Source organism: Vigna angularis, chromosome 8 (genome assembly GCF_016808095.1).
Source record: "Vigna angularis cultivar LongXiaoDou No.4 chromosome 8, ASM1680809v1, whole genome shotgun sequence".
NCBI lineage: Eukaryota > Viridiplantae > Streptophyta > Magnoliopsida > Fabales > Fabaceae > Vigna > Vigna angularis.
In genome coordinates, this window is record NC_068977.1 from 22742423 (window position 1) to 22752266 (window position 9844).

The 9844-nt window shown below is 35.2% G+C and overlaps 1 long non-coding RNA gene across 1 annotated transcript; it reads right to left on the reverse strand.

Moving 5' to 3' along the window:
* Positions 1–2025: 2025 nt before the first annotated feature.
* On the reverse strand, positions 2026–5226 carry LOC128193629 (uncharacterized). Its single transcript, XR_008245000.1, has 10 exons — positions 5080–5226; positions 4708–4984; positions 4414–4469; positions 4089–4334; positions 3703–3977; positions 3379–3636; positions 3057–3292; positions 2821–2982; positions 2640–2744; positions 2026–2232 (listed from the first exon to the last, which is right to left on the reverse strand). It is a non-coding gene; the product is annotated as an uncharacterized LOC128193629 (long non-coding RNA).
* Positions 5227–9844: the final 4618 nt, after the last annotated feature.

The following is a 9844-nucleotide window of genomic DNA, read 5'->3' on the forward strand; positions in this document are numbered from 1 at the left end:
TTGACAGAGTTGTTGGAGTTGTTGAAGGAGATGCTTCTAGAAAATAATACTCAACCCATTCGTAATTACGAGGCAAATAAAATTTTATGTCCAATGGGTCTCGAATATCAAAAGATACATGGATGGCTGAGTCAAAAAGAGACGTATACCTTGTGCCACACATTGATGGATATGGGTTGTTTTATGTAAAAGTTCATTAAAGTTTACTTAATTAGTTTACTAACTATTTGTGATTCATGATAAGTCTCATTGGAAGCTGATGGTCATCATTCCCAAAAGATGCAAAATTATATGGCTTTGTTCGCTGCATAGGAAGATGAAAACTGAGTTGAAAAACATGCTTCAAGGGTAAGTGTTTCTCTTTTTATGTTTCAAATTCATGTTGACCTTCAATTTTTATGATAAATATAGTTATATTAATATTACCTTGTGTTTTCAATGTAAATAGAGTTTTGGGTAAAGCCCGAGGTCAGCTAGTTCAAATCCTGTATCCAAAGATTGTAAGTCATTTATGGTTCTAATTCATTTTCTATGTTATTGAATGATCTAAATGTTTGACTATTTAGTTTGTCATTTTAGTGTAACATGCAGCTAGATTCATGGGAATGTGGCTATTATGTCATGTCTTGTATTAAGACCATCATTCGAGCTGCCACTATAGATGATTAGTGTGAGGTAATGATGCTTAGCTTCAATACATTACAAATCAAATTCATCTTTGAACATATGAAAACATAATGAATCTTTCTTCGTTTTGTAACGCTTCAAGAGTACATCTCCTGTACCAGAGGACGCAATTAAGAAGATAAGACAATAGTGGGTAGCTTATCTTCTCCAAAGATGGAACTAGGAAGATTTGTTATTGTTGTTGAACATTTACATTTAGTTTAACTTTAACTTTTGAGAGTTTAGGTTTTGGATTGTTTTTTAGTACTTTGTTAACTTAAAACGCATAACATATATTATATTATGCTGTTCTGGGATAATTTTCTGTTTTTCAAGTGTGGTTTTATTGTAAAAATAAAATAAATTTTTAAAAGAAAAACACCCAATAGACGTCTATTATGGCACTATCCGACGTTTATTGACGTCTGTTAGTGCACATGCAGACGTCTAATGGATTATAGAGGCAGAATTTGTTCAAGGGTATTAAACGTCGGCTGCCCCACAGGCAGACATCTATAGAGACGTATGACCTGTATTGTCCGACGTTCCATTGACGTCTCCCAATAAGACGTCGGGGAGTGATCAGACGTTAAAAGTCTTTTCTACACTAGTGATTTGAGAGCATAGAATAGTTCTGAGGAAGTTCCCTTTAATCTGTCTAAATGTCCAAGCTGTTATGTGTGAGTTCAATCAAGTCTTACGAAACGAGAAGGTTGTGATTAATCTGTCTAAATGTCCAAGCGGTTCTCTTCAAGTTGATTGAGCTCGTAGTCATTCCATCATGTGTCGAAGAAAGGTTGTTTATGTTCTTAACACTAGTGCAGTCAAGGGAAACGACAGCGGTTATTTTCGTTTATACGCAGTGATTCTTGAACTGAGGCATATAAAGGCGAGGCAAAAAGTCTACACTTTTACGCCTCGATTGTGAACCGAGGCAAAAGGGTGTGGGATTTCGCCTCAATTCAAAGGTATCCAATGCAGTAGGTTTTTTGTTTTTTTTGGAAGGACTTTACGCCTCGGTTCCTTTTGAACCGAGGCAGTATGGCGGCCTCTACTGCCTCGGTTGGGAGCAGACTTTCTGCCTCGGTTTTGACCTTAACCGATGCACTAGGGGGGCTTTCTGCCTCGGTTATGGTCACAACCGAGGCGTGTTCCCCTATTTGTTTTTTAAGAACATGTTTGTTTCTGCAACATTCCCAAATACAGAAACAGACCTGCATATAATTTTACAACCAGAATAGTCCAAAACAATCCAGAAGCATATATTTTGAATAAAAATTATATTAAAACATAAATGCATTCAATGTAATCATAAATCAACTTCTTAGAAGCATAAATCAATCCAATGTAATCATAAATCATATTTGAAGCATAAATAATCCAATGTACAAAGTTAAACTAATAATAATGTACAAAAGCATAAAACAACTTAGAAGCATAAACGTATAACTTATTATATCCTAATATCTACTACATACTATTATATAGTTGAATTATATATTTAGCCAGTGTTTTGCTCACGAGTTTAAGTGACTTCTATGGAATTGGAGTAGTCATATTGAATCTCTGCATAAAACACAATGATTTCAATTAGTGTATATGAAATCTAAACTATAGAGAAAATAAAATTCAAACCTAAATATTACTATTTCCCATCCACTGGTGTAATGTGCACGAATAGTGGTCATCATCCAATACATGACGTGGTAACCACACTCATATGACCTGGTTTGTCTATTACACTACAATATATCATCATAATTATAAAATGTTACGTAACATCATTGGAATGGTACAAAATGTAACAAAGTATGGACTAAAATACCAAACCTTAATGGGAAACTGTGCAAGTTTTTTAGTTGTAGCAATATAGATCTCCTAGACAACATCATATGTGTTGCAAGGGAACTATTAAAAAATGGCTTTAGCATACATTTATATAACAAAGAAAGTTGAAACATTGAGGTTCTTACCAATCTACTACATGACTAAGAGGGCTGGGAGGAGACTTGTGCAATAAACAAAACCAGACAGTAGTGTTCTCTAGTATGAAGATCATAAGTAGCTCTCAATGATGCCTGAAATTGGTAATAACTTAATTGTCATATACCAAAATTCATAAATGAAACTTTAAAGTTAACAAACTTCACTTACCCAAGCATATAAGGGAGGAAATATATGTCCTTCCCCATTCCAAAGCAGGTGGTGATGTATGTTTGGATTTCATCAAATTTATTTCTTTCATGAGTCATATAGGGGTCAATGAACCCATATACATCATTGAACCCCCTCTTTTTACTCACACCAAACATATACCTGAAATGAAGAAATGATCTGATATAAGTAACTTGATAAAAAAAATTTATATAAAAAAGTTCTCATAAACTTACATCATCCACAGTTGAAGGAGTGTAATATTAATTTCTTCTCTCCCCGATGCAAGCTCCCTAGCATCTTGGGCATTCAAGTATAGTGGGATCTCATTATCTCTTCCAAATGTAGTAGAATCCCATGGTACAATCATCGGCGCATCTGAAATGATGTTAACAAGCTCGTCTAACGCACCAAGAGGGTCGTCCTCAGATAAATGAGTCTTCTTCGGTGTACGACTTCCCTCTTGACCTGTCTGCTATTACATGAAAAAATGGTTATGTTCTGACGTCAATAAGAAGTAAATATTAAAATTGAGAAGTATATAGTAAGAGTGTTTACCGGGGGGTCAGATACATCACCAACCAAATGTCTAGGCAAGGTGACGAAGGACTTAAATGCCTCTTCCATTATCTCTTCCATTGACCTCATCTTCTGCTAGTTGTACACCATGCACTATAGTGGCCGTCTAATAGACTATGCCACGAACCACTAGCATGGTCCTAGTAGGAGAGATAATATATAGTTGACATGGACAAGTGTCGTCCATTTCGTCCCCTGGGGCACCAGTAGCTGAGCAACTTCCTTTACCACTTCTACCTATCAAATTAAATGTTAGGCTGTACAAAAAGTAAATTAATAAAAAAAAAAGATTATTAAGTTTACTTGTAGGGGGCACAACATGTTCCGCTACAGGAGATGGCGGAGGATGATTGCCATAATGCTCATAACGCTGCTCGAATTGGTGCGCAACCATTTCAGCAACTTCATCATACAACTCCTTCAGTTTTTCATATGAAGATGGACGCGAGGAAGACCCAAATTATTGTCGTATGCTTATGTCAGTCCCAGCAGCACGCACCTGTCCTGGGTGCTTAAGTCGTCCAATAGCTGTGGCAAGAATATCCTAACGACCTTCTTGTGTGAATTGACCTTGGGAGCTTTGCTCAACCAAGGAGTCATGTAACATAACAAAACTTCATAATTATTTGAAAGATCTATGTAATATATAAAACAAAAATGTTGTAAAAGTATGAGAAATGACATCTTACAGTTCTTTCAGATATCTCTGGCAGTGAAGTGTAGGAGCCCGATGATCTTATACGGGCTAACTTCCACTTCTCGTGTTGAGATGGTGGTGAAAGAGGAGGAGGAGGGTCACCACCCTCAAAAAGTAGAAGTCTACTATCTGACTTCTGCTTCATTATGTTTTCCTCAAGCTTCTTGTATCCACCACGAGACAGCATGTGTGGATTTTTATTCAAAGCACTTATACCTTGTGCTTTTGACCTTGTTTGCTATGACAAAATGAAACAATTGTTATGATATAAAATTATGAATGATGAAATGAATTAAATTATTTTTACCTACACTTACCTGCCACGTCTCGAATGAACGAAGCTCTACAAACTGACGCCATGTTTCTTCATCAACTGCAGAATATTTGGAACATGGAGTTTCATTACTTTTTGGTCCAAATATATATCTAGACATCAATTTTGTCTTAAACCCCCGAAATCTTTCTCCATTTGCAGATAAACACCTACTCTTTAGGCTGACGACATTTAGGATATCAAATGTCATATGCAATAAAGAAAGTAATAACCTTATAATAATACAAATTTATCAATATAGTTAAACTAGAATTTGGAGCAATATTTATTAACTTACCAATAGATCTTGCCAGATAAGATTCCGATCGACCTTAGATACATGGTCAAAGGATGAAGTAAGTATAGAGATACGATCATGTGCTAGTACTCCAAGGTAAGACCTAAATTCATCTGCATTTGGTCCAGATGCTACTCCAGTGACCACGTCAATAATCATAGGTGTCCTCTCTCCTGCATTTCTTCTAAGTTCAAGTTGTCTACACCTCGTCGCTCCTCTAGTGGGTCTAGAAGTGGGGACTTCATCCTCAGACGAATGTAGTGCCTTAGTCATATATCTGTCACAAAAAATAAGATGAAAGATTAATAAAAGACTTAAAAAATAACATATTATTAAAAGCCATAAATTTTTACACAAATATGAAATTCATACATAATCATATGGATTGGTCATATGTGTATTCCCTCATTGTGATCTTCCCGAATTGCATGTACATCATCAACTAGAGGGTCGTCATCCAAATTTATTGTCGTTTTAAATGGAAGGGTGTCAACAATATGAAGATTACTTATATTCTCTTATTTATCTTTAATTTGTCTTTTTCCTTGAAGAGCGACATACTAATGATCAGACGCAGGATCTTTGACATAAAAAACCTGACTTGCTTGTTATGCCATGATAAATGGTTCATCTCCATAACCAACCTTTCGAAAAGCAACTAGTGTCATACTAGATTCATCTATTTTGACACCACTCTTATTGTCAACCCATTACATTTGAAGAGTGCAATAGAAAACTTAGTGTAATCAACCTCCCATATCTCTTCTATACTACCATTATATCTCGTTGATCCAATTACAGGATTTTGATCTTTGTATGTGGAAAATTGTAGCGACTCAGCTTCTAGACTGACGCCACTATTTTGTATTGTGCTTTTATCATCCAAAGTCTTTGTATAGAATGTGAAATTATTAATTTCATAGCCTGTACAACATACATAATCAAACTTCAAACCATTTGCTAGCCACAACAAAGTCTCAAAAGACCGTGATTCTTTCAAATTTTCAGATTTGAACCAAGAACTCATTGTTCTGTTATGCTCCATCAACTACCATTTCTCTTATTCTCTTGGATACTTGTCCTTTACAACGACTTTGTGTGCTTCCAAAAACGGGATCACCTCATCTATGTTGTTTAATATGTATAGATGTGCTTGCATCAATTCTTCACGACTTTTCGTGACCACATTCACACCTCGGATGCTTTTACTTGTAGAACATCTATTCAACCATGATGTCCGAGAGACTCTTATCGGATTTTCTTTAGTCATATAATCAGAGCAAAACTCGATACTTTCTTCAGCAATATATCTTTCAATCATTGAACCTTCTGGACGATATTGATTTTTGACGTACCCTTTCAAAATCTTCATATAACGCTCAATAGGATACATCCATCTTAAGTATACTGGTCCACACAACTTAATTTCTCTAACCAAACGAACAAGTAAATGCACCATGATGCCAAAAAAGGATGGAGGGAAAAACATTTCTAGCTGACACAAGGTGATAATAATGTCGCCTTGAAGTTCATCTAACTTTGTAAGATCAATGATTTTACTATAAATTGACGAGAAAAATGAGCACAATCGAGTTATGGTCTACCTAACGTTTTTGGGCAAAATTCCACGAATTTCCACCGGTAAAAATTGTTGCATTAAGATGTGGTAATCGTGAGACTTGAGTCCAACAAGCTTTAAGTCCTGCATTTACACTAAGCTTTTGATATTTGAAGAGTATCCTTGTGGTACCTTGATATTTTTTAAACAAAGACAAAAACTTAACTTCTCTTGTTTGGACATTGTGTAACATGCAGGGGGCAAATAAGTATGTTATCAATCTCTCTTGGTGCCAACTCTTCTCGAATTTTCATGTCAACCAAATCCAAACGAGCATTCACTCCATCTTTTGTTTTTTCCTGGATGTTGAGTAGTGTATTAATCAAGCTATAACAAACATTCTTCTCTACATGCATGACATCTATGAAATGTCTAACATCTAACTTTGACCAATATGGAAGATAAAAGAACATTGATTTCTTCTTCCAAGGGGTTGTTACAGAAGACTTCTTGGACGTTTTCCCAAATACATGATGTACTCTATTAACTTTTTCAAGAACTTCAAGTCCAGTAAGTGGAATGGGTGCATTGTCTTTCTCTTGTTGTCCATTGAATGCTTTCTTTAACCTTCAATATGGATTATTAGATTGTAAAAATCTTCGATGACGCATATACACTATCTTTCTTCTGTGTTTTAATTGATGAGCTAAAGGGTTTTCTTCATATATAGGACATACTTTATGACCCTTCACATTGTACCCCGACAAATTACTGTAAGCTCGGAAGTCATTAATGGTGCAAAATAACATGACATGCATTATGAAAATTTCTGAAGCAAGGCATCAAATATTTCTGTTGGGATTGTTGGTAGGGGGAGCACTAGCTTAGTTGAACCCACAATCTCAGTGATATCTGTGTTTTTGATGATGAGAAAAAATAATTAATAACACATGAGTATTTTGTATTACATGTTCTATGCTTACATGTTATATGCTTTTGTTTACTGTGATAAATCTGTATAAGCATATTTGTGAACATGATTGTGTTGTTCATTGCATATCAATTTGTTTAATATGTGATTTTATATGTGTATGCATGACTTAAGTTTTTGGAAATGGAAAACCACAAGCACTTTGGTTCAACTTTAATGTGTAGCAAAATAACAGTTTTAAGTCAATTACATTATGGGATGAATCGATTAAAACTCGTGTGTTTGCACAAAATTTTATCAAGTGTGCTGTGAATTATTTTGAAGAGAAAAGTTTTCAAAAATGTGCTAAATGATTTCACTTAATCTACTGCCTGAAATTTGTATTCGACTAAGTAGGTTGTTATTTTGAAAACTGATTGAATGCTTGACATAATTGTCTTAACGGTCATATTTTAAATATATTGACAAAGTATTTATTATAAGTCGATTGTATTAAATGTGCATTCAATTAATGAGGTTGACTGATGTTAGTCTGTTATAACTACAAGATGCATTCGACTTCATTAGTAGCTAAACCGATTAAAATGCGTCTAATGTGTGTATTACTATAAATTGATGATTGATTTGAATTCTGTAAGAACATTTGTGCATTTGAAAATTTCATATCTTTTACAGAAAGTTGTGTAATCTTATAGAGAAAGAAAAAGCTCCAAGAACCAAGATTGACCGTGGTGATCAAAGACTTGAGGTTTCTTGAGAAGCAAGGCTTGCTAAGTTGAACGTCTGATCAATCTGCACAATTGGGTGTATTATGCGTGATCAGGATTTGCAATCTTTGGAGATTGGCTTGGATTCCTTGTGGTGTTTGCAGGAAGAAGAACGGTGTTCTTGACTTTGAGGGTGCCTCAAACGGATAGACAGCAGAAGAGGGTGTTCTTGCTGCTGGTCTTGTTTGGGTTGTTGCCTATATTTACACTAGTGTAGAAAGGGCTTTAGACGTCTGTTATTTTGGGCTTTAGACGTCTTGTTTGGAAAAATGTACTTTTTAAAAATGAATAAATAGGAGATGGTAATATTAATTTACAAGTATTGAATCTTAAATTGTCCAATTGGACAATTTAAGAAGAGTAATAATTTTTTCATAGTTTATTAATACATATGAATTTTAATATACATGTCTTAAATTTCATGAAATTTTGTAGTTGTGTTTTGCATTGATCTTCGGATGCATATTTGATTGTGATTTATAATCACTTTCATTTCGTGTAACCTGAAGACCAATGCGAAATGCTGGCAAAATTTCTTGAAATTTTAGATATGTTGTTTAAAATTTATATGTTTAATAAACTAGAAAAACAGAATCTTCTTGAATGGGATAGAGTCACACCTTGAATAAAAAAACGATCAAAGTAATCATTCAAGATTATTGAAATTGTGTAAACAATTTCAGTAAACATGCATAGGGATCAAGGGTGGATTAATCTACCACACATCAACATTGAGTACGATAGATGGGTAGAAGAATTTATATAGTTTGCGCAACGTAATGCGAGTACAAGTGATGATGAAGTCAAGTTTAGATATCCCTCTCTGAACTGTTTGAATGGGAGCAAGTTGAACACAACCGATATTAGGGAACATCTTATCTGTGATGGTTTCATACGAAGTTATACAACATGGATATGGCACAACGAGGGAACAAACTTTCCAACTATCTCTCCAACTAAAAATGTATATGATTCCACCATGGATATGGAAGATCGACCAGAAGAGGACAACTTAGAGGACATGATCCGCGATGTTGGCGTAGAAGCTTTTGCCCAAGCGCATGTGTATGAAATGATGTCCACTGATGCAGCGACTCCTTTGTATGTCGGTTCAACTAAGTTCACATGGTTGTCAACGGTGTTAAGGCTTATTAATTTAAAGGCGAGCATTGGATGGACTGATAAAAGTTTTACAAAATTGTTGTCGTCATTGAATGAAATGCTGCTAGATGGAAATACGTTACCCACTCATAATTATGATTCAAAAAAAATTCTTTATCCGATGGGTATGGAGTATAAAAGAATACATGCATGTCCAAATGGTTGCATATTGTATAGGAATAAGTATGATGTTTTGAAAAAATGTCCAAAATATGGGTTATCACGATACAAGGAAAAAAACAACGGTGAAGATAGTGCTCACACAAAAAAGAATGGTTTTGCTTTGAAAGTAGTTTGGTACCTTCCACTCGTGGCCAGACTTAAGCATTTGTTCGCGAATCCCAAAGACGCTAAAAACCTAAGATGGCATGCAGATGAGAGAACAACTGATGGGCTGCTTCATCATCCAGCTGATTCAAAGCAATGGAAAAATATTGATCAAGAATTCCCCCAATTTGGTCAAGAGTGTAGAAATCTTAAGTATGAATCACAATTGTTGGCCCGTTATACTAATAATTTACAACTTATCTCCTGGATTGTGCATGAAAAGAAAGTACATGGTGTTGTCAATGTTGATATCTGGTCAAAAGCAGCCTGTAAATGACATAGATGTTTATCTCAGGCCACTAGTTGAAGACTTGAAGTTGTTGTGGGTTGATCGCCACTCCGACTTCTAAAGCACTTTAGACGTTTGTTATGGAGGAACCGACTTCTAAATAC